The sequence below is a fragment of the Equus quagga genome, unplaced genomic scaffold, assembly GCF_021613505.1.
Source record: "Equus quagga isolate Etosha38 unplaced genomic scaffold, UCLA_HA_Equagga_1.0 220_RagTag, whole genome shotgun sequence".
In the NCBI taxonomy this organism is placed as follows: domain Eukaryota; kingdom Metazoa; phylum Chordata; class Mammalia; order Perissodactyla; family Equidae; genus Equus; species Equus quagga.
The window spans coordinates 4298338-4325313 of NW_025799647.1; the positions used below are offsets into that span (position 1 = coordinate 4298338).

Here is a 26976-nt window from a genome sequence, read left to right on the forward strand (position 1 = left end):
CCTCTTCCTAAACATTCACCAAACAGCCTTAAGTATCCTAGAGCTGTCTCCCATCAGTAATGCTGAACGTAACTCCAGTTAAAACAGTTGTACCCAATAACAATTTCATCAGTAGATGTTTTTTTAACACATTTCAGTTCTTCTCTATTTTTTCACATCGCAGTTCAATAATTAGATTCCATTAGTATTACCGTACTTTATATTTTAACCAATTAGAAATGATATTGGAAATAAAATACTTTTTAAAACTCATGTACTATACATGCAGAGTAATTGTTTTTCAGAATATGAAGCAGTCATTTTTGGAGAAAAAACTGCCAATTCAAAATTGTGCACAACAACAGACACTTGCATTAGCTAGGGCTAAAAGATAACAAAATAGTAACTCTCATCTCAATAGACACACAAAAAAGCATCTGACAAAATCTAACATCCATTTCTGATTTGAAAACTCTCTGTAAACTAGGAATAGAAAGGAATTTAATCAACCTAATAAAAGGTATCTACGAAAAATCTACGATGACATCATACGTAATGGTCAAAGATTGTATGCTTTCCTTCCAAGATTAGAAGCAAGACTAGGATGTCCACTCTCACCATTTCTATTCAACATTAGACGGTCTAGCCAGTGAAGTCAGGCAAGCAAAAGAAATAAAAGGCATCCAGATTGGAATGGAGAAGGTAAAGCTCTCTTAATCACATGAATAAGACATGATTGTCTATGTAGGAAATCCAAAATCTACAAAAACTTACTAGAACTAAAAAGTGAATTTAGCAAGATTGCAGAATACAAGACCAATATACAAAAGCAATTGCCTTTTTATATATTAGCAATGAACAACTGGAAACTGGAATTTTAAAAACTTTTGTTTCAAAAAGAATAAAATACCTAGGAATAAACTTAACCAAAGAGGTGAAAGATCTGTACACTGAAAACTATAAAACATTGTTGAAAGAATCGAAGAAGACACAAAGAAATGGAAAGATATTCCCTGCTCTTGGATTGGAAGAATTAACATTGCTAAAATGTCCATACTTCCTAAAGCAATCTATAGATTCAACGCAATCCCCATCAAAGTTCCAATAACATTTTTTACAGAAATAGAACAAAGAATCCTAAAATTTATATGGAACAACAAAAGACCCCGAAGAGCCAAAGGATTCCTGAGAAAAAAGAACAAAGCTGGAGGTATCACACTCCCTGATTTCAAATTATACTACAAAGCCATAGTAACCAAAACAGCATGGTACTGGCACAAAAACAGACACACAGATCAATGGAACAGAATCAAGAGCCCAGAAATAAACCCACACCTTTATGGACAGCTAATATTCGACAAGGGAGCCAAGAACACACGATGGAGAAAGGAGAGTCTCTTCAATAAATGGTGTTGGGAAAACTGGACAGCCACATGCAAAAGAATGAAAGTAGACCATTCCCTTACACCATGCACAAAAATCAACTCAAAATGGATTAAAGACTTGAAGGTAAGACCTGAAACCATGAGACTTCTGGAAGAAAACATAGGCAGTACGCTCTATGACAGTGGTCTGAGCAGCATATTTTCAAGTCCCATGTCTGACCAGGCAAGGGAAACAAAAGAAAAAATGAACAAATGGGACTACATCAAACTAAAAAGCTTCTGCACAGCAAAGGAAACCATCAACAAAACGAAAAGACAACCTAACAATTAGGAGAAGATATTTGCAAACCATATATCAGATAAGGGGTTAATATCCAAAATATACAAAGAACTCATACAGCCCAACAACAAAAAAACCAACAATCCAATTAGAAAATGGGCAAAAGATCTGAACAGAGATTTCTCCAAAGAAGATTTATAGATGGCCAACAGGCATATGAAAAGATGCTCAACATCATTAGCTATCAGGGAAATGCAAATCAAAACTACAATGAGGTATCACCTCACTCTGGTCAGAATGGCTATAATTAACAAGACAGGAAACAGCAAATGTTGGAGAGGGTGTGGAGAGAAAGGAACCCTTGTTCACTGCTGGTGGCAGTGCAAACTGGTGCAGCCACCATGGAAAGCAGTATGGGGTATCCTCAGAAAATTAAGGATAGATCTACACCATATGATCCAGGTATCCCACTGCTGGGTATTTATCCAAAGAACTTGAAAACACAAAGGCATAAAGATACCTGCAGCCCTATGTTCATCGCAGCATTATTCACAATAGCCAAGACATGGAAGCAACCTAGGTGCCCATCAAGGGACGAATGGATAAAGATGTGGTATTTATACACGATGGACTACTACTCAGCCATAAGAAATGACAAAATCCGGCCATTTGTGACAACATGGAAGGACCTAGGGTATTATGCTGAGTGAAATAAGTCAGAGGGAGAAAGTCAAATACCATATGATCTCACTCATAAGTAGAAGATAAAAACAACAACAACAACAACAAAGGAACACATAGCATTGGAGATTGGACTGGTGGTTACCATTGGGGAAGGGGGGAGGGGGGAGGGTAAAAGGGGTGATTAGGCTCACATGTGAGAGGATGCACTATAATTAGTGTTCGGGTGGTGAACATGATGTAATGTATACAGAATTCGAAATATGATGTACACTCGAAAAAAATAAAAATTATATACATAAAAAACGTTTTTACAAAACCATTTGTAAAAGCATAAAAAATACAACAAACTTAGGAATAAATGTGGCAAAACATGGGAATGATCTGTACACTGAATATCATAAAACTGCTGAAAGAACTGAAAATCTAAACAGAGATATTTTATTCACGGATCAAGACTCAATACTGTTAAGATGTCAATTCTCCCCAAATTTATCTACAGATCCAATGCAAACCCCAGCAGACTTCTTTTTATAGACATTTACAAACTGCTTCTAAAATTAGCATGGAAATGTGAAGAACCTAGAATAGTTATAGCATTCTGGATCCACTCAGGAGACAGAAGCCACACAGAAATTCGAAAAGGGAAAGTTAAGTATAAAGAATCACTGACTATAACAGGGGGTTGGAGTAATGACAACTAACTAGTGAGAAGTAAAGAAAACTCTTAAGAACACAAGAGCAGCAAATATCTCCTAGGGCTGAGACCCAAACAAAGGCCTCTCCCAACTCCCTAACCATTCCAGGGCTGAGATCCAATACCCTCTTGAGAGGGCACAGTCCTCTCTCACTGAATGGCAAAGAAGTTGCTCAGGGGCCATGACAGCAGAACTTCCTGGAAATCTACCTTTGGAACTTGCCAGAAATGAATCCTCAGGGTGCTAAGAAAAGCTGTTCACCTGGAAGTGTCCCACCAAGGCATTCTGCTACAAACCCACATGAAGGAGAGATACAAGGAGAAGCTGCTAGCCTTGGGTTGCTGGCTGCTGGGTTAATGCTGTGCTCTGGGCCCTGCAGAAGCATAAGTGCTCATAAAGTTGCACATGCTGCAGGAGCTGTACACTGGGGAACCCATGTCGGCTGATGCTAGAGGAGCTGAGTGTGCTCCTGGAGTCTGCTAAGCGAGCACAACACAGGAACCAAAAAGCAAAACTATTTCCTCCTGCAATGTCTCTCCGGCACTCTGTTGACAAAGGTTAACCTTGTGCCAGCTGGCAAAAGAAAAATATTTAAAGGGCCTGATCCATTTTCACAGAGCAGGCAAAAAGGCAAATCTGGAGCTGAGAGGTAATAAATTGATAATCAGCATAATAGCCAAAATAACAGTGAAAAAGAAGAACAAAGTTGATAGGTAGCACAACCTGGTTTCATGACTTCTTATACAGCCACGGTAATCAAAACAGTAATGACATTGAGACAAATAAAGAGATCAGTGGAACAAATTATGGAGTCAGAAATAAAACCACACATATATGATCAACTGATTTTTGACAAAATCAAAAGGACAATCTTTGCAACAAACGGTGCTAGAACTGGATATCACTACTAGATAAAAATGAACCTCTATCCAACTTTCATTCCACATAAAAAAATTAACTCAAAATGCATCATAGTACTAAACCTAAAACCATAAAACTTCCAGAAGACAACATAGGAGAAAACCTTTATGATCTTGGAATAGGCAAATATAGCTTAGATACAAAAACAAAAACATGATCCATATAAGAATAAATTGATAGCTTGGACTTCATTGAAATTAAAAATTTGTTCCTCAAAAGAAACTGTTAAGAGAATGAAAGACAAGGGGCCAGCCCAGTGACGTAGCAGTTAAGTTCACATGTTCTGCTTCGGCAGACCAGGGTTCACTGGTTCGGATCCCAGGTGCAGACCTACACACCACTTGTCAAGTCATGCTGTGGGAGGCGTCCCACATATAAAGTAGAGGAAGATGGGTATGGATGTTAGCTCAGGGCCAGTCTTCCTCAGCAAAAAAGAGGAGAATTGGCAGCAGATGTTAACTCAGGGCTAATCTTCCTCAAAAAAAAAGAGAAAAGAGAATGAAAAGACAAGCCACAATCCAGGAGAAAACTCTGCAAAGCATAGACTCAAGAATATATAAAGAGCTCTCAAAACTCAATAATAAGAAAAACCTCAATTAAAATAATAGGTAAAAGATCTGAACAGACATTTTACCAAAGAAAATATACAAATGGTAGATAAACACATGAAAGGATGCTCAATTTCATTAGTCATTAGAGAAATGCAAATTAAAACCACAAGAAGAAACCACTACACACCTATTAGAATGGCTAAAATAAAAATGAATGACCATACCAAATGCTGGCAAGATACAGACGAACTCTCAGACACTGCCAGAGAGAACAAAAAGTGGTATAGCCAATTTGGAAAACTATTTGGCAATTTCCTAAAAATTTTATGCACACACCTACTATATGATCCACTCATTCCACATTAGGTCTTTACCTAAGAGAAATGAAAATATATGTCCATACAAAAACTTGTATATTAATGTTCATGGCAGCTTTCTTTATAAGCATCAATAACTAGAAAGAAGCCAAAATGTCCATGAACAGGTGAATGGATAAACAAGTTATGGTATATCCATATGTGTCAGTTATCAATTTATTACACATTATCTCTGAATCCATCCTTCAATATATGCTGTGTGATAAACAACAAAATTCCTTTAAGTATTCCTCCTTTAACATGAGTACCACATTAACCTGTCTCAGTAGAGGGCACTCAAGGTACACTGAAGTAGAAAGAGGCTCTCCAGTTTACTGGAGGGACTTGGGGTGGGGTGAGGTGGGGTGGGGACGGGGTGGATGTGTGGGTGTGAGGACTTCCAGTGGAGTGCTGTCCCAGCCACAATCCTTCTGTGACCTTGAAGGCTCAGACCAGTAATAAGCTGTCAACATCCCTCTTGACATGGAAACCAAAACCCCTGAGCACACTCACACTGAAGGCCTCTTGCTAGTGCCAGCATCTATGCTCCTCTAGAAGCCCTCATTCAGACTGACCACAGTTGTGTGTGGCACAGATGGACACACACCAAGCTGCCTCTTCTGTAGCCCCAACACAACCCACACACTCCTAGTTTCCTGCCCCTGCTGGCACCTGGACTCCTACTACACATCCATTCCATCAGGTGCTGATCCCCTGCTCCTCTTCTTGCACTCCTAACTGTTTATCCAGCAACTTCAGATCACTTCCAGCCTGTGCAAACGACAACTTCTTTGCTATCCAGTGGACTGAACCAAATCTTCTCCAATGAGGTCTGAACCCCTCCCAAATATGTCCTCCTTAGGTACTCTCCCACAGCCACAGGGTACCACATAAAGTTTCCTTCTATCTTGTAGTTACTCTTTTCTCATAGTTAGTAATTCTTGGATATTAAACTTTCTCTGTTTAACCTGCTGTATGGTTTCTATCTCCTGACTAAACCCAGACTGCTACAGCATACAAGAGAGCACTACTCATCAATGAAATAAGGATACATGCAACATATATAGAGGAATTCAAAATAATTAAGCTGAGTGAAAAAGCCAGCCCCTGCCAAAAGTACATACTATAGATTCTAATTTTTAAAAACTTTAGAAAATGTACTAATTTATAGTGACAGAAAGTATATCAGTATTTGCCTGGAGATGGGAAAGGACATTAAAAGGGTGAGGGAATGGATTATAAAGGGGCAGTAAGAAATTTGGGGAGGCGATGAATATGTTCACTATCTTAAGTGTGGCAATGGGTTCACAGATGTATACATATGTCAAAACTTAAGTTGCACACTTCAAATATATTAATTGCTTTGTATGTCAATCATACCTAAATAAAGCTGTTTAAAAAAAATAAAACCATATCCTCTCAACGCCCCCCAAAATTTACTGTATTGAAGTCTATCAGGAAATTAAACTATACGCTACAGAATTACAAATCACTTAGAGTTCATAGGATTAATATACAGAATATATAGATAATTCCTAAAACTCAAAAATGAAAAAAAATTCAAAACTGCAAATAACTTGAATAGACATTTCTCCAAAGATGATATTCAAATGGCCCATAAGCACATGAAAATATGCTCAACATCACTAATCATTATGGAAATGATATTCAAAACTGAAATGAGATACTACTTCACACTCATTAACATGGCTATTGTCTGAAAAAACAGAAAATAATGAGTGTCGGCAAGGACGTGGAGAAATTAGAACCCTGTGCACTGCTGGTAGGAACGTAAAACAGTGCAGCCAATGTGGAAAACATGGTGGTTCCTCAAAAACTAAAAATAGAATTACCATATGACCCAACAATTCCACTTCTGGGTATATACCCAAAAGAACTGAATACAGGGTCTCAAAGAGAGATTTGTACCCCCATTTTCACACCACCATTATTCACAATAGCCAAAAGGTGAACACAACCCAAATGTCCATTGACAGATGAAGAGATAAATAAAATGTGTCATATGCACACAATGGAATGTTATTCAGCCTTAAAAAGGAAGGAAATTCTGGGGGCCAGCCCCATGGCCGAGTGGTTGAGTTTGCGTGCTCCGCTTAGGTGGCCCAGGGGTTCACTAGTTTGGATCCTGGGCACGGACATGGCACTGCTCATCAGGCCATGCTGAGGCAGCGTCCCACATAGCACAACCAGAGGGACTGAGAACTAGAATATACAACTATGTACTAGGGGCTTTGGGGAGAAGAGGGAGGAAGAAAAAAGAGGAAGACTGGCAACAGATGTTAGCTCAGGTGCCAATCTTTAAAAAAAAAAAGGGGAAGGAAATTCTGACACCTCATACAACATGCATGAACCTTGAAGACACTATGCTAAAGTGAAATAAGCCAGTCCCAAAAGGACAAACACCATATGATTCCACTCATATGAAGTACTTAGAGTAGTCAAATTCAGAGACAGAAAGCAGAATGGTGGGTACCAGGGGCTGGGGGAGAGGGAATGGAGAGTTACTGTTTAATGGGTACAGCTTTGCAAATGACAAAAGTTCTGTGGGTGGATGGTGGTGATGGCTGCATAAAAACATGAAGGTACTTAATGCCACTGAACTGTACACTTAAAAATGGTTAAAATGGGAAGATTTTAGGTTATGTATATTTATCACAATTTTTAAATTTTAAATATATAAATTTTAAAAGAAAAACAAGAGAGTTGATTTCCACACTTCACAACAGTTTTAGTCCCAAAACGGAGATGTTATCATAAGGGTGGGATAGAAAGGGGAGATTCACATTAAAAAGTAATCACAGTCAACAAGCACTTATACAAGCCCCTCATTATGATGTGACTTAATGAGAAATATTTATTTCATCTCTGCCTCTGGCTCCTGACATAAAGCTCTAAAACCCTTGTAATTTCCTGAGTGACAGGGGTGCTAGAAGCATCTTTTGTTGTGATATTTGGTATTTGATCCTAGTTCCTGAAGCAAAGCTCCCAAAATCCTTGTTTTCCTGAGTGATGGGGGGGGGGGGGGGGGGGGTGATAGAAGCATGTTACACAGAACTCCTAAATCCCTTGGAATTTCCTGAGTGATAGAAGGGTCTTTTGTTCTAATGAGGTTACTCTTGGTGGGCTCCTGGATAGCTTCAGGATAGGGGCTGGTGACCAGAAAGACCAAGCCATGATTAGAAGCTTGGAACTTTCAGTCCCACCCTCTATCCTCTGTGGAGGAGAGAGGAGCTTGACACTGAATTAATAACCTATAATGCCTACGTGTTGAAGCCTCCATAAAAATCCCTAAACTATGGGGTTTGGAGAGCTTCCAAGTTGGTGAACACCCCAATCGCACAGGGAGAGAAATTCCTGTGCTTACAATCCTTCTGGACTTCGTCCCATACATACGTTCAGCTAGCTGTTCATCTTTCTCTTTTATGACACCCTTTATAATAAACTGGTAAACCTAAGTGTCTCCTTGAGTTCTGTGAGCTGTGACAGCAAATTACCAAACCTGAAGAGGAGGTTGTGGATCTCCCCCCGAATTTGTCACCAAGTCAGACAGAAGTGCGGGTAACCTGGGCACTCACTACTTGCAATTGATATCTGGAATGAGGGGTAGTCTTGAGCCCTTAACCTGTGGGGTCTGCACTAACTACACAGTTGGCGTCCTCACTGAATTACAAAATTGCTTGGTGTGGAAAACCCACACATCTGGTGTCAGAAGTGTTGTGAGCAGAGGAAATGAGCTTTCTTTTACAGGGCCAGATACTATGGGGCATTAGGCACACACAGACGAACAGTCCCCACAATTGAGGAGTTTCTGTTCCACTCATACTTATACACAGGCAAGAAATCAAATGGTTTTGTTACGCGGCATTATTAATGGCATTATTTCAAACTGATTCCAAGACTACCCAGAACCAATCATAATGATCAGTTTTTCAAATGATAGTAGCAAAATATTTGGTTTCTTCTTACGAGAAAATTTTAAATCCAATTACCCCACTTTGAAACTTTTGAAAAGGACCATTTCTGAAAGATACCATTTGAGAGAATAGATGGAAATATGCACAAGAATCTTGCAGATTTGTGACAGATTTAACGTCTTACCCATATCTGCACCAGGCACAGTAATCAAAATCACCCCACCATTCTGGACACCAATTCCTGTTTTCAGTCATGACCTTCCATAGCCCTATCATTCAACTTATTGCTGATTCAAAGTAAGAGCCTTAGGTATGTGAGAGAATAGATATGAAAAACAGGCAATTCACCAAGAAAAAAAAACTGGACAGGGGGGAGAGGAAGAAAAAGAGAAATGCGTATCAAAAAAACTATGAAAAATACTAAATATCACTCATAATCAAAGAGATAGAAATAAAATAAGAGATCCTTTTCATCAAGTGAGAAATATTAAAAGTTCACTAGTATCTAGCGTAGAGAAAACGTGAGGAAAAGTGTGTAAATTGATGCAAGCTTTCTGAAGGAGATTTGTTTCTGTGAATCAAAAATCTCAAAAATGATTAAATCTTTTGAGCCAACATTCTTTCAAGGAGTTAATGCTAAGGAATAATTAGACAAAATCCTTGGTGTGCACTAATCATGTGCTATATAATATATATGCCTTGGATAACCGTATTTTTTAAAAAGTTCCTCAGGAAATTCTTACGATCACCCACTTTGGGAAGCATATCTTAGTAAATGAATATATGTATTAAAAGAACTAAGATCTAACCAGCGACTTTTGTGAGCCTGGAACTACATGCTGACAAATACAGTATCATGTTTAACCAAAACATATTAAGAGGTAGAGGGGATGCTTTAAAAGACCCATATTCCTAAAATACTGATAGTAAAAGCCTTAAAAGAAATTTTCACTGTATTCATTACCTCACTTAACAGAATTAACGTTCTTTGTTAACCATAATTTCTGTTAAACTGACAATTTCTAGTTACCATCTCAAAATTTCCCATTAATTTATATTATAAAATGGGAGCTAGTCTCAAAATTAGAGAAAAGTGACATTTAAAAACACAGAATAACAAATAAAAATTAGTGAAGTACCCATGATATAATAGAATCATCAAAATAAATTTAATACTACAAATATCTTACTGAAAAATACTGAGAATCTTATCTTAAAAATTATAATTATCGGGATCATTAAAATCTGTAAGAGAAGATGTCTATATCACCAATGAGGAAATGTTATATATCTACACTATCCAATACAGTGGTCACTAGCCATAAGTGGCCACAGAGCCCTCAAAATATGACTAATGAGACTGAATTTTTAACTTTATTTAATTTAAATTGCCACATGCAGCTTAGTGGCTACCATATTAGACAGCACCAGTCTATATGATCTCTGGTTCTTTACGATTAACAGTTCAGGCAACTCTCTGTTCCTTCTCCCGTCTTCTTTGAAACCCCCAAGCTAATAAACTAGCATTTATTTGTCATTCACTATTTATTGAGTACCTCATACGTGCCAAACACTGTGCAGAACACACAAAATACAGAGCTTGAAACCTGGACCTATCAAACAATCCCACCACCCCTGGCAACATTTTAGTCTTAACTTGTGTTAATTCTTCTTAAAAGGCTTTCACCTAGTATTTACAGTATCTCTTACTAGTTACTTTGGTTTTAATTAGAACAAGCATTGATAATAGGATTAATCTTTTATTTATTATTTCACAAGTATAATCAGCGTGGTAACCTTCAACCCCCTTCCCCTCAAGAAAGATTGTTTCAGTTGACATACATTACACCATTAATAATACGTTAAATGCTTGCTTAAAATCATCGATTTAATAGAGCTATTCAGGGTGCAGAGAGGCACACTAACATATTAAGTGTACTCATCAATTTTTAAGATGTATTAACATGAGAGGAGTATATCTTTGAAAGGAAAAAAAAAAAAACTGTAAATGAAATAAAAGCCTAGAAGGAAATCTAGACTAAGTCCTTTTCTTATTTACATTGGTAAAAGGGCACTTTAATCCACCTCTTTCATTCTATGAAAATACAAGAAACAGCAATTCCGTGAGTTTCCTCAAGTCCAGCAAGGATTCAGTGATTTTTTCAATGCCACCAACACAAAAAAGGTTTGAAATCACTGACTGGAAGCCAGAAGCTTTGATGGCTCATTCCTAACCCCTTGAGTCAATCATCATAATTTACATAACTAAGTAATACAGATTTCTTTAGCAGGACAATTAAACCCTTCAGAACTTTATTTAAAGTAACTTCACTAAGAAAATAAATACAAGACTTTCTAACTTGGGATTAGCGCACTCGTCATAGACTCAAATTTCAGCTACCAGAACTCAAAAGACTAGAGAAGCTTGTCCTCTGCCTTTCATGAAAATAAGGGTCCAGCTGTAGACAAGATACGAACATAGCAGAAAATAATTTAAAGCATATTATCAGCAAAGACCATAGCCACAAATTCTATACTTCACCCCAAAAGGTTAAGAGAAACTCAAAGAAAAATGATATAGAAGCTATGGCTAAAAACCTATGGCAATCTGAGATTAAAGACACTTCTAAAAATGTCTAAAGTCAGCTCTCAGGAATTTACTACCTACAGATTAAATCAGTTTTTCAACAAAAAACATTTGTACAGAGAATACTAAGTGCCAGACACCATGCCGGACACTGGTAATAGTAATGAACAAAATGAACTTAGTCACTGCACTTAAGGAGATAACACGGCAGATCCAATACAGTCTAATTCAACAACAGGTAGCAGGTATTGCTTCCCATGTCCTCCATCTAACATCTGTTCCACAGCATTTATCCTAGCTGGCAACATTTGACCTCAGATTGGCCTGCTTTGGCAACATCTATCCTACTTATAACCTAATTTATATTCCTTTTCTTCTCCAAATTCTAGAATAAAGGTCTACACTTCAGAGATCTTGCTTTAACTTTTTAACTTTTGGTGATTTCATGGTATTGACGTTTTTGTAAAATTTTAATTATATTTATAATTTTATTAGAAATGTATTATCACTTCACCAATCAAAATTTCTCTTGAATTCTAAATTTATCAATTCATATTTTCCTTTAACAGATTACAATGATGAAAACTAGCAAGACTTCAAACTGAGCTCTTAATTCTTCAAAGTGTTGAAATGTATTCCTTTATTATGCAAATATATTTTCCTGGCATAGTCTTCATGAAGATGAATTATATTTACATATTATTTAGATATCACTCAAATCTGAACCATGCCACTCCTCCCTGCAAAAAAATAAAAAGAAAGAAAAGAAAATCCTCCATTCATCAAACATTTATTGACCATCTACTATGTGTCAGGTGCTATTTTGGGTGCTCAGGACATATCCTGAAGGGGTGGCTGGAAGGGCTGGCTCAGTGCCCTTACCGCTGGCTCCACTCCAGTTCAGCAGATCGTTGCTCTGGGATAATTATCCCCTCCTGCGGAGGCCACAGGACTGGCCCAACTATAAGCAGTAGCTGTTGTATGAACGTGAAAAAGGGATAGCAGTTTTCCTGGTTTTAGCCAGGCACTCAAGCCTTTAACAGCCCATACATAGCTCAGGCCATGTGCAGTTAGGCATTTACTAAATGTTTTGATGAAAAGGAAAAGAAAATTTCCTCATGGAACTTTCATTCCAGTAAGAAAATAGTCAATAAACAAATACAAACACCACACACACAGAACAACAGTGTGATACTAAGATGACATGATAAAAAGCAACTATATATTTATTTTAGACTGAGTGATTAGGAAAAGCTTATCTAAGGCTGTCAACTAATACAATCTCCTTAATCAAGTGTCATTATATAATGCTATCACTCTACAAATTTCGTTTTTAACTTAACAACACATATGAAAAGTACCACTCGACTGACTGCCTAACTAGGTGTTCTGTAAAGCATCCTCTAGAATCTAGAATTAAATCAATTAAAAACTCTACTTTCAATTACAACTGGAAAGACTGTCAAGTAACACTGATGTGTAAAAGAATCAAATTAGTTTTAAAGCCATACCTTTCCACATGTGGTTCTTTTTTAAAACCCCCAAAATACAACGTGTATACAATAAATTAAACTTTCACATAAGTATAACTATCTTAGGATTTTTAAGAATGTTTCCATACTAAAGTCACTACTAACTGGGGGGGGGTGGGGGGGGCACAGTAAGTAACAAATATTTTTAAAATAAGATTTATCTTCTATTCTATAATTGCCTATATCAAATTCCAAGTCTGCAACTCAGAACCTAAAGCATAGTAATGTTATTGCTCTAAAAATTTAAGTACCTAAGATAGATCCTATCTGGGATGGAGGACTGAAAGTCTCTTTTCAGAATATTAACTACACATACAAAGGTTTCTGTGACTGTGACTGTGTTTCCGACCTCCACTGCCCAAGAAGAAAGACAAGGAAGAATCAAAGCCCTCAAGCCTTTGACTATCATGGAGTCCCCATCTACAGGCCTGGTTCTACAACCTAGATCTTCTGACGAAAACGATTACAGCAGACATAAGCTACATTTGGTTACATTCATCTCTTTTTCTGCTGTCTTCATCAGTTATCACTGATGCCTGATAACATCTAAGACAAGGTACTTTTTAAATCTAGAACTTCTTTAAAAACATTTTATAAAAAAAGACATCGGTTGTAGTTTGGCTCTATAGTTCAGATTCCTCTATCTTATCCCAAATGAGCCAAACTTACCCAGACTAGAAGCTGTGAAAAAGGTTCTCTCATCAACTCTCGCTATATGATTATGCTTACTTCATAGGGAAATCGAACAACCCTGTGGCCTCATCCTATGCCAGAATTTAGAGGTATACCAAGAGTCTGTTTCCTCTGTCCTACTGTTTTACAATATCAGGGTCCTTTAAAAAAAATTCAGCAAAGGCTGTAGGCACTTGATTAGCTTCAGATCAGAAACGAACACCCAGAATAGGCCATTCTATAGGCCATCTTCTCTGTATAAGTGTATATGCATAGAAATGAAATTAATTGACCTAAGTATTTTGCTAAAGTTAAAAGAATGGAAAAGTATATGCTCAATGAACAAATGACTAAATAAAAAGGTGCTTGCTAGAATCTAGTCTTGGCTTAAGGCGGCTCCAAGGTATTCACAGTCTCCAAAGTCTCTATGTTTAAGGCCAAAGACCTAAGAACTCTTGTTCAGTTAACAATATTAAGAGTTAACTTTATTGAGCCATTACTTCATGCAAAGCATATGCTAAAGACTCCACATTTATTATTTGTCTGCACTTTACAGATGTAGGAACTTAACATCTAAGTTAACAATGCAAGCACAGCTGGTAATCCAATTCACGAATCAGACCACTTCTGCCTAGCTTCATAGATTATGCTCTCTAGAGAAATTCTAGAACTCACCCAAACAGCCTGACTGAAGTGAATGTCAGAGAAATACTCAGAATCTTCATGAGTAACAAAAAAACCTATATTTAAGTAGAGAAAAGTCTTATAGCTAGGTTGATTTTTATTTGGAATAAATCTAATTATAGAAATTCAAGCATATTATCATGCATAAAATAATACTTAGGAAACATAAAGAAAGGGAAAACAGGATAATCACTCATAACTAGAACTTGAATTATCACAATACTTTTTGAAAATGGGGATAATTTTGTTAAGTTTTTGTGAAAAGTCACTTTTTTCTAAACAAATACTCTTGAAGATTCTTCCTAAAAATTGATATAATCTGCCATCTTAAATCAGTAAAGAACTTAAAGTGGTTCCTGTTAAAAACAAGTAGTTTTTACCTAGTAGAAGTAGTAGAAGTAGTAGTAGTAGTAGAAGGAGGAGGAGGGTAACAGTATTAGAAAGTTGTACTAACAATAGTGGTAATAGAAATGGTAGAAGTAGTTGCAATGGCAGTAGTGGTAGTATAGTAGTGGTTACAGTAATGTTGCTAGTAAGCATAACATACCAAAGAAAAGATAATTTTGCTTTGTTGCTCCTGAACCATGCAAAATCTCAGGGTCCTTATTTAAGGTAGTAATAATCTTTGTACAGATATGTAACTGAATGCTATAGGAGATTGTAACTTAACCAGAGAAGTCTAGAGTTAAAGAAACCTTAGGGACCTGGTACTTGAAGCTCAGCTTTAAAAATTATGTCTGCTATCAACTCAACTGCCATCTCCTTTCAGCACCATTCTCAAACTCTCTAATTCTCCACTCCAGTGGAATCATCACTCCCTCCCTACGCTTACAAAGCACATTTTGTAGGAGCACAGTTCCCTATTTGTCATAACTGTAGAGATTTCTGTCCTTCTTCTGGACTTTTGCTTCCTTAAGATTTTAATTCATGTTTTATCCGTGTGGGTGTCTCGGGCATTCAACAGAGTACCTGAATCATCATAAAAGTTCAATTATCAACTGCTTCATTTAAAAAACATTCAATCATCTAGTGTATAATTTACAATGAAACTTTACTAACAGTAGCTTAGAAGTTGCTGAACTTTGTGCATAAAGAATTAGGGCATAAAGATATTTGGGAGAGCTTAGTCCCAAATAATGTATTCTGGACCAGAGCCCTTTCTGATTTGAGTAAGGTTTCAAAACCTCAGTATTATCAGGCGGAAACTTCCACTATTACATCTACTTCTAAAGCCACCTGTTTACTCAAGAATTCAAGTATCCCCTCCTTTGTGAACCCTTTTGCTACCTTCTAGGCACAATTTACTACCTCTCTCTGTATGCTACTACCAAGTTTTACAGATATTTCCACTGTACTTACCACACTAAGCAGGCTTCACAGGACTGAATTTCACACAGCTCAACACATTTCACACATTATAGACTAACACCCTCAAACTACCTTCAAAGCATCCAATTCAGTCTTTTAGACATCACCTTATTAATGACGCTTTTGAGTTATTGCATGAAGCTTTGGCATATCACAATGCTAAGGAGTTGGGAGAAGTGTGAAGCCAGGCCTCCCTGGAGTTTAGGGCAACACTTGCTATTATGCTGGCCTATGATGAAAAAAAGTTATTCCTACATCATTTCCCAGTCCTGCTACAGAGAAAGCCTTGGCCACAGAAACACAGAAGCTGGGAGCGGGTAAGGGTGAAGGGGTGAATGAAGCTGTCACTCTAATGTTCTGTAAGGTAGGTATTCTCTTGTCTGGTCTAACTCATCCCCCAATCTACCTTGGTCCTTGATTTCTCCCTTGAGACAGGGACAGTGCAGAGCTACAGGTGTCGTAGAGTTGGAAGCAGATCCTGGACAATCAAATAGATGAGTGTGAGGCACCTGTTAAACACCTAGCTCATACTGTCACTGCAGGGTGAGAAAGATTCTTTTCCTCTCAGTTTCATATACCTACCATCCCAGCAACAGGGCTCAAATCCCAGAGCCTGCATCTCCCCTCTACAAGAAGGCTGGGGCCAAGATCCATTTGCTCAGCCGCAAAGATGTTTAGCAATCCCATCCAGATACTTGATGTTATACACCAACTAGGATTTCTGGTCCCAAGGGAGACAGCATGCCCAAGAACTAGAATTAGATATTTTATAATAATACAGTTTAGCTCTGTGGAATAATTATCCATAAACACCCAAACACCTCCTACCTCTCTGATTATTTTCAAACACATTTTGGGGAATATATTATTATATAGAAAATTAGGGGACTTCTTGTACTGCAATTATTAACTTACACTTCCAGCTCACATACTATATTATCAACTTCCTAAAGGCAAGGCCTTCATTATTTTGTATCCCAAACTCATAATCGTTGTTCATTAAATTTGTTGGAGAAAAGGCAAGACAGCAAGACTAGGGGAAAGAAGGGGGGAAGGAGAGAAAGAAATATGATGAATCCTTGTACATATCACTTTAGATCCCACACCAATACAAATATTCCTAAGTCATATTTTTTTTTTAAATCCTATCTTCCATGAACAAATCGCAAAGAAGAACAACAAATTCCAATTAAGGAATTTTGCTGCTTTTACAATGAAATGAACCCAATGATTCTGTATAATCCTTTTCTTCCCCTGGGCTCACCAAGGTGTTAGCAGAAGGATGATTTTTTTTCTAATCATAGTAAAATATCTTGAAGAAAACAACAGTAAAAAAAAAAAAGCTAAATGCATTTATAAAATGTCTAACTTAGAAAGCAAGAAGGGATTATACAGTATAGTAGATCTTAAAACAGTCCTTTGATAGATTTTTATGAGTGAGAAGATGAGTTCAGAACTATCAGACTCAGCAGAAGTTTCTCTTAGTACTGACTTTCCACCCAAATGGCTAGACTCAATTTAGCTCTAAACACAAGTTTAGATAGGGCAGAGGAAAAGTCAGAAGAATGCAGAGAAATCTAATAAGGAATCCTGACAAGACATCAAATTAAATCCACATATATGAAATCAATACGGAAAAGTTCAATTTGTAAGTTTAACATAAAATATTAAAATATTTGATTAACAACAATTTATAACCTAAGGGTGAGAGACTAGAATACCAAGTTTGACACATCTGGAAGATCATTTTCATCTCTTAGTTACAAATTTCAATTTTTTAGAATAGAACTGTGTGATCACTGTGGCAATGTAGGTCTTAACAGACTGTTTTCTAATCATATGAAAAAAATTCCATTTTTCAAGATCCAATAAAAGTTAATTAGCTCTGTGAAAGAGACCATAAAATACTCTTTAAAAGAAAGAAAAAGAAAGAGAGAGAGAGAGACTGAGACTTCTGAAAATCTAGGCAAGGAAATGGCACAAACATAGAAAAGCTAAATCAAAAGACATGGACAAGCTAAATGCACACACAGTTCCTCGCCATGATGGGAACAATAAACTGTCAATCTGACCAACCTAACAGTACCTTACTCAATGAAAAAACATTACATAATAAAAACACAATGATGCAGAATGAGAAAACGCACTACTAAATGCAAAAAGAAAGGAACAAATTCAAAAACAAATTATGATCACAACTATGTAAAAAAATCTACATATGAAAAAGGACTAGAGGGTACAGACACCCACACGGTAACTATAGTCATGTTAAACTGGTATAATTAAGGGTGATTCTCTTCTTTTAATAAAAAGCTGTCTAAATTATAACAGTGATTTTTTTAATGTGAAGGTTTTTCAAAAGAAAACGACATTTTACATATAATTTACACCAATTTCTCTTTTTATACTTCAATTTCCACCAAGATATCTAAGCACTAAATTCATGATGTGCATTAGTTTTTTACAACATCACAGAAAATGTAAAAACTAACATTACCCTATTCTCTGCTCATAAAGATAATTAGTGGGCAGTGTACTAATTAAATTAAGACACCCAATCTAAATGAGTCATCCAATTAAATGATTCCAGAAATCCAAAGTATCAGCACAAAGTTTTAATAACTATCCTCAGCATCATCATTATAATTACAGAAGTACAAATTAGTGAAACTTGACATGCCCCTACAGCTAAAAAGGCTGCAAAAATAAATAAAGTAATTTTTGTATGACTCATAAGAGTAAAAATGAAACTTTCACTATCAACATAGGAAACAAAGGTTGCTGTTGCCCTCAAACTACACTTGCAAAAAAAAGAACAGTACATGGGCTAAGAATGAATCATCTCACGTATAACAAGAATCAGTCCTAAGATCAGCTTCCCTCTGGAAAAGTTCTTTACTCATTCTTGCAAATTAGAATATACTACCTCAAAATGTACAAAATTGATGCCAGAAGGAAATAAAATTCCAAATAAGTAATACTGACAAATCAGAGAAAGGGTATTATACCAAGTCTTTACCATTATGAAATCGTCAAAAATAATCTTCAATCAGGTCCAACATATAAAGAGCTTGGAACTCATCATTCCTGTCCTCACAACAACAAAAAAGGAAGATAAAAAAAATGAAAACCAGAAACTCTTATTAGAATCATTAGAGAACTGAGGTCAGAGGGCAAACTGCTACCTTGAAAACTGAATAGACAGGCAGGCAGATACAGAAAATCACAGTGTGTACAAAGTAAAAGCCCAGGAGCGTAGTCCTCAGCTGGAGCCAGTTTCAGGAGGAACATTTTCAACAGTAACTGACAACTGCTGGAGGCTCAGTGTAGACTAGCTTAGAGTGACTGGGACCCAGTCTTTAAGAGGGCTCCACACTTGCTTGAGTTTTACCTCCAGGAGCCCTACCAGGTTCTCACAGTAAAGATCTGAGAAAAATTCCTTCCTGTTTCCAGCAGGGAGAGGGGAAAAGTAACCATTTTGAAATATTCCCAGGGCTCTCTCTTTTTCTTCAAAGCGCCATCCTGAAAAGGAAACTATTTTAACAGAGCCTAACCTACCAGGGTTTTACAGTGTCTAACAACCTGGGGAAAGGAAATACACAACTCCAGCCCCCTCCATCCTTCAACATGGGGAAGGAGATCCCCAAATCGGGCTCACTAAAAGACTGAGAACTAATCACAGGACTACAGAACTCCCATCCCCTTACCACCACATCAATACAACTCCTGCACAATAACAGGGCATTACAAGCAAAAGAACTGCAAGTCTCAGACCCTATTTAAGGATTCTCTACAAAATCAAGACAACAGGGCAGACAAAAACAAGGACACTACCAGAAATTTTACCCTCTGACACCACAGCTACAGCAAACAGTAATAAACCCAGCCCAACTCCTGGTGAGATTAACATAAAACCTCACACTAAAGGCCTGTTTACCTCAGTTTCTTTTACCTAATATATTATGTCTGGCTATCAACAAAAAAATTACAAAGAATTGTAAAGACAAAAAACGCAATCTGAAGAAACAAAGCAAGCCTCAAAATCAGACTCAGATATGGCAGAGGTTTTAGAATTGTCACTGGGTTTAAAAATAGCTATGGTAAATATGCTAACGACTCTAATGGAAAAAGTGAACAACATGCAAGAACAGATGGGTGGAAACTCTAAGAGAAGAATCAAAAGGAAATGCTACAAATCAACAATACTGTAACAGAAAAAGAATACCTTAGTGATAGACACCAAACCAAATCCAGGAAGCTCAGAATACACCAAGTAGAATAAACACTAAAATACTTACACCTGGGCATAGGAAAATAAAATTGCAGAAAAATAGATGAGAAAAACTGGAAAGAATCAAGAGAAAAACAAAAAAACAAAAACCTTACCTAGAGAGAAGCAAAATAAGAATTACATCAAACTTTCTCTTCAGAAACATACAAGCAAAATGATCGTAATGAAATACTTAAGTTGTTAAAAGAAAAACCACCAAGGTAGAATTCTGAATTCAGCAAAATTATCTTTCAAAAATGAAAAAGAAAGAAACACTTCCTCTGACAAACAAAAATTGAGGTAACTGAAGGCCTACTGACCTGCCTTGCAAGAAATATTAAAAGTTCTTCAGAGAAGGAAAAATATATAGGTCAGAAACACAGATTACATAAAGGAACAAAAAGCATTACAGAAGCAATAAATAACGGTAAAATTAAATCTTTTATTATTCTTATTCTTAACTGATCTAACAGATAACAATTTGTTCAAAATAATAGCATAATATATTCGGTAATCACAACTTATAGATAAATGAAATGAATGACAAAATGTTATAAAGAATGAGAGAGAGAAATTGGGAATACTCTGTATAAGGTACCTACAGTACCCATGAAGCAGTGCAGTGTTACTTGAAAGTGAACTTGGATTGGCTGTAAGTGTATAATTGCACACTCTGCAACAACCACTAGAAAAAAATTTTTAAAGAGGTATAATGATACACTTACTAAGGATAGAAAACAGAATCATATAAAAAGCTCAATTTAAATGAGAGAAACTAGAAACAGAGTGGAACACAAACAAAGAGCAAGGGCAAGGAATAGAAAAACAGTTAAAAATATGGTAGATATTAATCCAAGTATATCAATAATTACTTTAAACACTGATGATCTAATTAAAAGACAGAGACTGAATGATTCAAAAGACAAGACTCAACTTTATGTTGCCTACAAGAAACCCACTTAAATATAAAAACACAGACAGATTAAAGTAAAGGAACGCAGAAAGATATACCATGCTAACACTAATCAAAAGAAAGCTAGAGTATTGATATTAATTTCAGAAAGAGCTGATTTTAGAACAAGGAAAATTTCCAGCAATAAAGAAGGGAATTTCATGATAGAGGGTCAATTATCCAAGAAGACATAACTATCCCTCTAAGTATGGACTTAACAACAAAGCATCAAAATACATGAGGTAAAAACTAGTAGAACTGCAATGAGAAAGACATGAATTCACAATTATATTTAGAGACTTCAACACGCCTCTATCTGTAATTGACAGAACAGGCAGAAAATCAGAAAGAATATCACTGAACTGAACAGCATCATCAAGCAACTAGATCTAACTGACATCTATAGACTACTTCATCCAATAATAATAGAATACACATTCTTCTCAAGCACAAAGGGAACATTCACCAAAACAGACTATATTCTGGGCTAGAAAACACACCTGAACAAATCTAAAAGAATAGACCTCATACAAAGTATGCTCTCTGACCACGATGGAATTAAACTAGAAATTAATAAGAGAAAGAAGGCTACAAAATCCCCAAATATTTGGAAGTTGACAGCACGCATAACATGAGTCAAAGAAAAAGTTTTAAGAAATTAAAAAATATTTTAAACTAAATAAAAATGAAAATAAAACATCAAAATTTGTAGGATGCAGCATATGCAGTATTGCTTTGCTCTCTCAGAGAAAAATTTAGATCACTTAGGATGCATATATTAAAATAGAAGAGCTAAAATCAATCACCCAAGCTTCTGCCTTAGGAAATTAGAAAAAGAGCAAATTAAATCCAAAATAAGCAAAAGAAAAGAAATAATAAAAATCAGAGCAGAAACCTGTGAAATTGAAAATAGGTAAATAGAGAAAAATCAATAAAACTAAAAGGCGGTTCTTTGAAAAGATCAATAAAATGAATAAACCCCTAGCCAAGCTTCTCAAGAAAAAAGGAGAGAAAAAACAAATTACTAATATCAGAAATGAAAGAAGGGCCATCACTAGCGATCTCATGGACATTAAAAGGATAACAAAGGAATATCATGAATAATTCTATGCCCCAAAATTTGATAACTTAGAGGAAACAGACCAATTCCTTCAAAGACACAATCTACCAAAATTCAGACAAGGAGAAACAGATCATCTGAATACGCCTATACTGATAAAAGAAACTGAATAAAAGTAATCTCTCAAAACAGAAAGCTCCACACACAGGTATTTTCACTAGGGAATTCTACCAAACAATTAAGAAACAAATGATACCAATTTTCTGCAATCTGTTCTAGAAAACAGAAGCAGTGAGAACAACTTCCTAACTCATTCTATGAGTCCAGCATTACCTTAATACTAAACCCAGACAAGAGCATTATAAGAAAGGAAAACTACAGACCAACATCTCTCATGGACACAGATGCAAAAGTCCTCAAAAAAATATTAGGAAATCAAATTATACACCACAACCAAATGGGATTTATTCTAGGTATACAGGTCAGGTTCAACGTTTGAAAATCAATTACTATAATCCATCACATCAACAGGCTAAACAAGAAAAGTAATGTGATGTTAACAGATGCAGAAAAAGAATTTGATAAAATCCAACACCCATTCATGATAAAAAACTCTCAGCAAAATAGATATAGAAGGGAACTTCCTCAAGCTGATAAAGAAAATCTACAAAAAACCCACCGCAAACATCATTCTTAATGGCAAGAAACTAGATACTTTCCCTTTAAGATTAGGAACAAGGAAAAGATTTCTCCTTTCACCACTCCTATTCAGTATCATACTAGACATCTTAGCTAATGCAATAAGACAAGAAAAGGATATGGGGCTGGCCCTGTGACATAATGGTTAAGTCCATCACACTCCAATTCGGTGGCCCAGGTTCATGGGTTCAGAACCCAGGTGTGGACCTACACTGCTTGTCAAGCCACACTGTGGCAGTGACCTATATACAAAAAAGAGGAAGACTGGGGGCCGGCCCCATAGCCGAGTGGTTAAGTTCGTGTGCTCCCAGGGTTCACTCCCAGGGTTCGAGGCAGCCCAGGGTTTTGCTGGTTCAGATCCTGGGCACAGACATGGCACCGATCATCAAGCCATGCTGAGGCGGCATCCCACAACTAGAAGGATCCACAACTGAAAATATACAACTATGTACCAGGGGAGCTTTGGAGAGAAAAAGGAAAAGTAAAGTCTTTAAAAAAAAAAAAAAAAAAAGAGGAAGACTGGCACAGATGTTAGCTCAGGGCTAATCTTCCTCAACCAAAAAAGAGGAAGACTGGCAACAGATGTTAGCTCAGAGAGAATCTTCCTCACCAAAAAACAAAACACAAAGAAAAAGATATACGCGATATACAAATTAGGAAAAAATAAAATAAAACTGTCTTTGATCACAGATGGCATGACCATCCACACAGAAAATCCAGGGCCGCCCAGGTGGCGTAATGGTTAAGTTTGCGTGCTCCACTTTGGCAGCCTGGGTTCGCAGGTTCAGATCCTGGGTGGGAACATATACACTGCTCATTAAGCTATCTTTTGGCGGGTCCCACATACAAAACAGAGGAAGAGTGGCACAGATGTTAGCTCAGGGACAATCTTCCTCAAGCAAAAAGAGGAAGACTGGCAATGGATATTAGCTCAGGGCCAATATTCCTCACCAAAAAAAAACCCTCCACAAAATCCAAAAGAATTGGGGGAGGGGGAGGGGAACCTCCCAGAAGTAATAAGCAGTTATAGCAAGCATGCAGAATGCAGGAGAACTCTGTACTTTGTGCTCAATTTTTCTAGAAAGTTAAACTGCTCTAAGAAATAAAATCTGTTTTTTAAAAAAAACCTCCAACCAAACAACTTACACAGTAATCCATTAATTCAGAATAGGTGTTCAAGAAAAAAAAGTGTTCAACATGGTTTTCTTTCTTTCTTTCGTCTTTTTTCCTATGGGGCTGCATTAGTAGTGGGGGGTGATGGGGAGGGCAAGGATTCCTCTAATTTCTCAAGCATCTATGAATCCAACAAAAAATAAGCAGTACAAAGAAAGTGAAAACTCCAAACCATAAAAGTAAAGAAATCAAACACATCCATACCCTTCTTTTTATTCTTTGCCAATTTATAATTCTCTGAAACTGGAAAATATTTCTTATAAGTTGGAGAAACTTTCCCTCGTTGGTAATATCAGTAGACCAACTTCAAAGTCTAAAGTGAGGAAGGAAAATTACAAGGGAACAAAGGTTAATCCCAACCTGAATGATCAACCACCACGCCCATCCCCCACCAAAAAAAAAACGCCTTCCCAGGAATCATCAAAACAGCCCACAAGTCAAAAAATACTGACTTTTAAAGGTCAAATTATTCTTACTGATGTAGACAGTATATTAAAAAAAAAAGTAATACATTTTCCTACTCTTTTCATTGAAGGATGGAAATGTGAATTGAAAATATGATCCAGAGGTATGTCTTTTTTATTATCATAATTATAGTATCTACTTAAGTTAGTTTCTATATTCTGTCCATCTTAATATACTTTATTTCAGGTATTGCTACAGTGTTACTACAAATTTTATATTCTAATAGGCCTTCCAAAATTTAAAAAATGAAAAAAATCACCATTGTTACAACATCTAGTGATAGTCTCTGAATTGCTCAAACACCCACTATGAAAGCACTGATGCTTGGTAAAATTTGTCTGAAATTAAAGAGCTGCATGCTGGCAGATCCTTAAATTCAAGTGTTGTGAATCAAAAATCCCTATTTTCTTCCACATAAGTCACTTCCATCCAAATCCACAGATATTGGTTCAATCTGTATTTATACTTATCACGAATATATAGACACTGTTAATTCGTAGCTAGAAAAGAACAAGCACATACAGAACCACAGGTGGTTTTAGCATTACTACAGAATTTCCTTTTGAGTGCCCACAATATCTCTATGAAGTAATTATTATGTATTTTCAACATTATTCAAAGAAAGAATTCAAACACAATACTGCGGGGACCTATTCAAAACCTACGAAATATTCAGTGGAGGAAGAATCACTTCATCTAGAACTCCAGCACCCTGCTCCACCTCACGGGACTACTATCATTCTCTGGTAAGAATTTTTCTAAGATCCCTGGACCACAGGAATGTAATGACAGAGAAATGTGGGCAATGAAGGCGGAGCTACAATCTCATGCTTACTTCAGAAAAGGTTATTTCACTTTCTGAATTCAGCTGAGAGAGTGCAGCAACAACACATTTTTCTAACTTTAAGTGAATTAACTGACCTAAAGAATGTCTCCCTTCCAAATACACTATTCAAATGAAAAACAAAATATAAGAGAGATCAGAGCTAACTCCATGTTTACCTAATATTGATATCAATCCTGATATCAGTTTCCCTCCATTAAACCCAGCATATATATGGGGTTAAAACCAAAACACTCATTCCCTGCTCACTCCCTGGCTTCCTGGCTCCAGAATCCACTATCCTCCATGGAGGCAGATACCGCCAAGGATAAGCACCTGGATTCACTATCTCTGCCCCACAAAGAGATACAGGCTGGTGGGAAAGCTGCTGACTAGCTAGGTCACGGGCTCCCTCCTCTCTGCAAGTAGTCTCAAGGCCAAAGACAGGCTGGTGGGAAAGCTCCGACCAGCAAGGCCATATGCTCTCCCTCCCCTACCTAAAACCCCAAATAAAAACCCTTCCTTTTACCTTTTCAGGGAGTTTGGGATTTTAGCGTTAGCTGCCCTCTCTCCTTGCTCAACACTGTGCAATAATAAAATTCCTACTTTCTTCCACTACACCCGGTGTCAGAGATTGGCTTGCTGTGCAACGGGTGAGCAAACTCACTTCAGGTTCGATATCAGTATCTTCATTAATGATCTTCACCCAAGTAAACAAAACATAAATAAGGCTACATTCACAAGTAAGAACTACCAGATCAGTACTTAAAGCATCCTCCATTTCCTTTTTCTGTTTTGTCACTCCAACAAAATTACTATCAATATGGTATGTAGCAGACACTCAACAACTACAGAACTTTAGAATCTGAGAGCTAGAAAGACCATGAGAGATCACTTGGTCCATTCCTCTTCTCTTCTTCCAGGCCTCCCATTTTAACCATTGAGAAACCAACAGCTGGAGAAGATAGTAACTTTTTCAAGCTAGTTAACAGCAGGGCAGAAACTAGAACCAGGGCACCTTGATTTCCACACTGGTATTCTTTCCACTAGATTATACTGTTGTCAAGAACTCTGAAGAGCCTGAGATTTTATCCTACATGCAAGCTAAGCAATCAGCCTACGACAGTTTCATGGATATTGAGAACCAAAACCATGTAGCCACACACAGCTTGGACACTGAGGACTGCAACTACCTACTCCTTGTACTGGGTTAAATAGTGTTCCTCGAAAATTCATAACCACTGGAACATGTGAATGTGACCTTATTTGTAAATAGGGTGTTTGCAGATGTAATTAAGGCAACATGAGGTCATACTGGATAAGGGTGGGCCCTAATCCAATGATAGGTGTCTTTATAAGAAGAGGGAAATAAGGACACAGATACAGGGGAACACCACCATGTGAAGACAGAGGTACAGGCTACAGTTATGCTGCCACAAAAGAAGAAACACCAAGGACTGCCTGTAAACACCAGAAGCTGGAAGAAAGAGGAAAGGATTCTTCCCTAGAACCTATAGTTTTAAGCCACTAAGTGTGTGGTAATTTGTTATAGCAGCCCTAAGAAACTAAGACACCTACACATACATCTTGCCATATACATTAACATGACTTTACTAATCCAATGTCTTCAGCAGCATACTTCTACTATTCCAGGAGACTCCTGCAGGGAGATAACTTTGATTGTTCATTACAGAAGCTTCAGGAAAGACCCATCAACTCTTCAATAGGAGTCATCAACAGTTTTCAAAATCCTTGCCTTGCAGTTTCCCCCAATTCCACAATTCTAAACAGCCTTGCAGTTTCCACCAATTCTATATCATGATACTTACCCAATCATAATCAAGACTCACCACCACCACTGTAAGACTCAAATTAAACCAAACTTCAAATTCTAAAATTTTGACA

General features: G+C 37.0%; 1 protein-coding gene across 5 annotated transcripts in view; it reads right to left on the bottom strand.

Moving 5' to 3' along the window:
• The window catches only part of LOC124233777 (alpha-(1,6)-fucosyltransferase), a 272983-nt gene that overhangs the window by 200755 nt on the left and 45252 nt on the right, over nt 1-26976 (bottom strand). Inside the window, exon 3 of one of the 5 annotated variants that reach the window (XM_046650978.1) lies at nt 23988-24096. The exons of the other annotated variants lie outside the window; for them this stretch is intronic. The gene's annotated coding sequence lies outside the window, so the exon portion shown is untranslated. The remainder of the gene's footprint in view (nt 1-23987; nt 24097-26976) is intronic. 5 annotated transcript variants of the gene reach the window in all.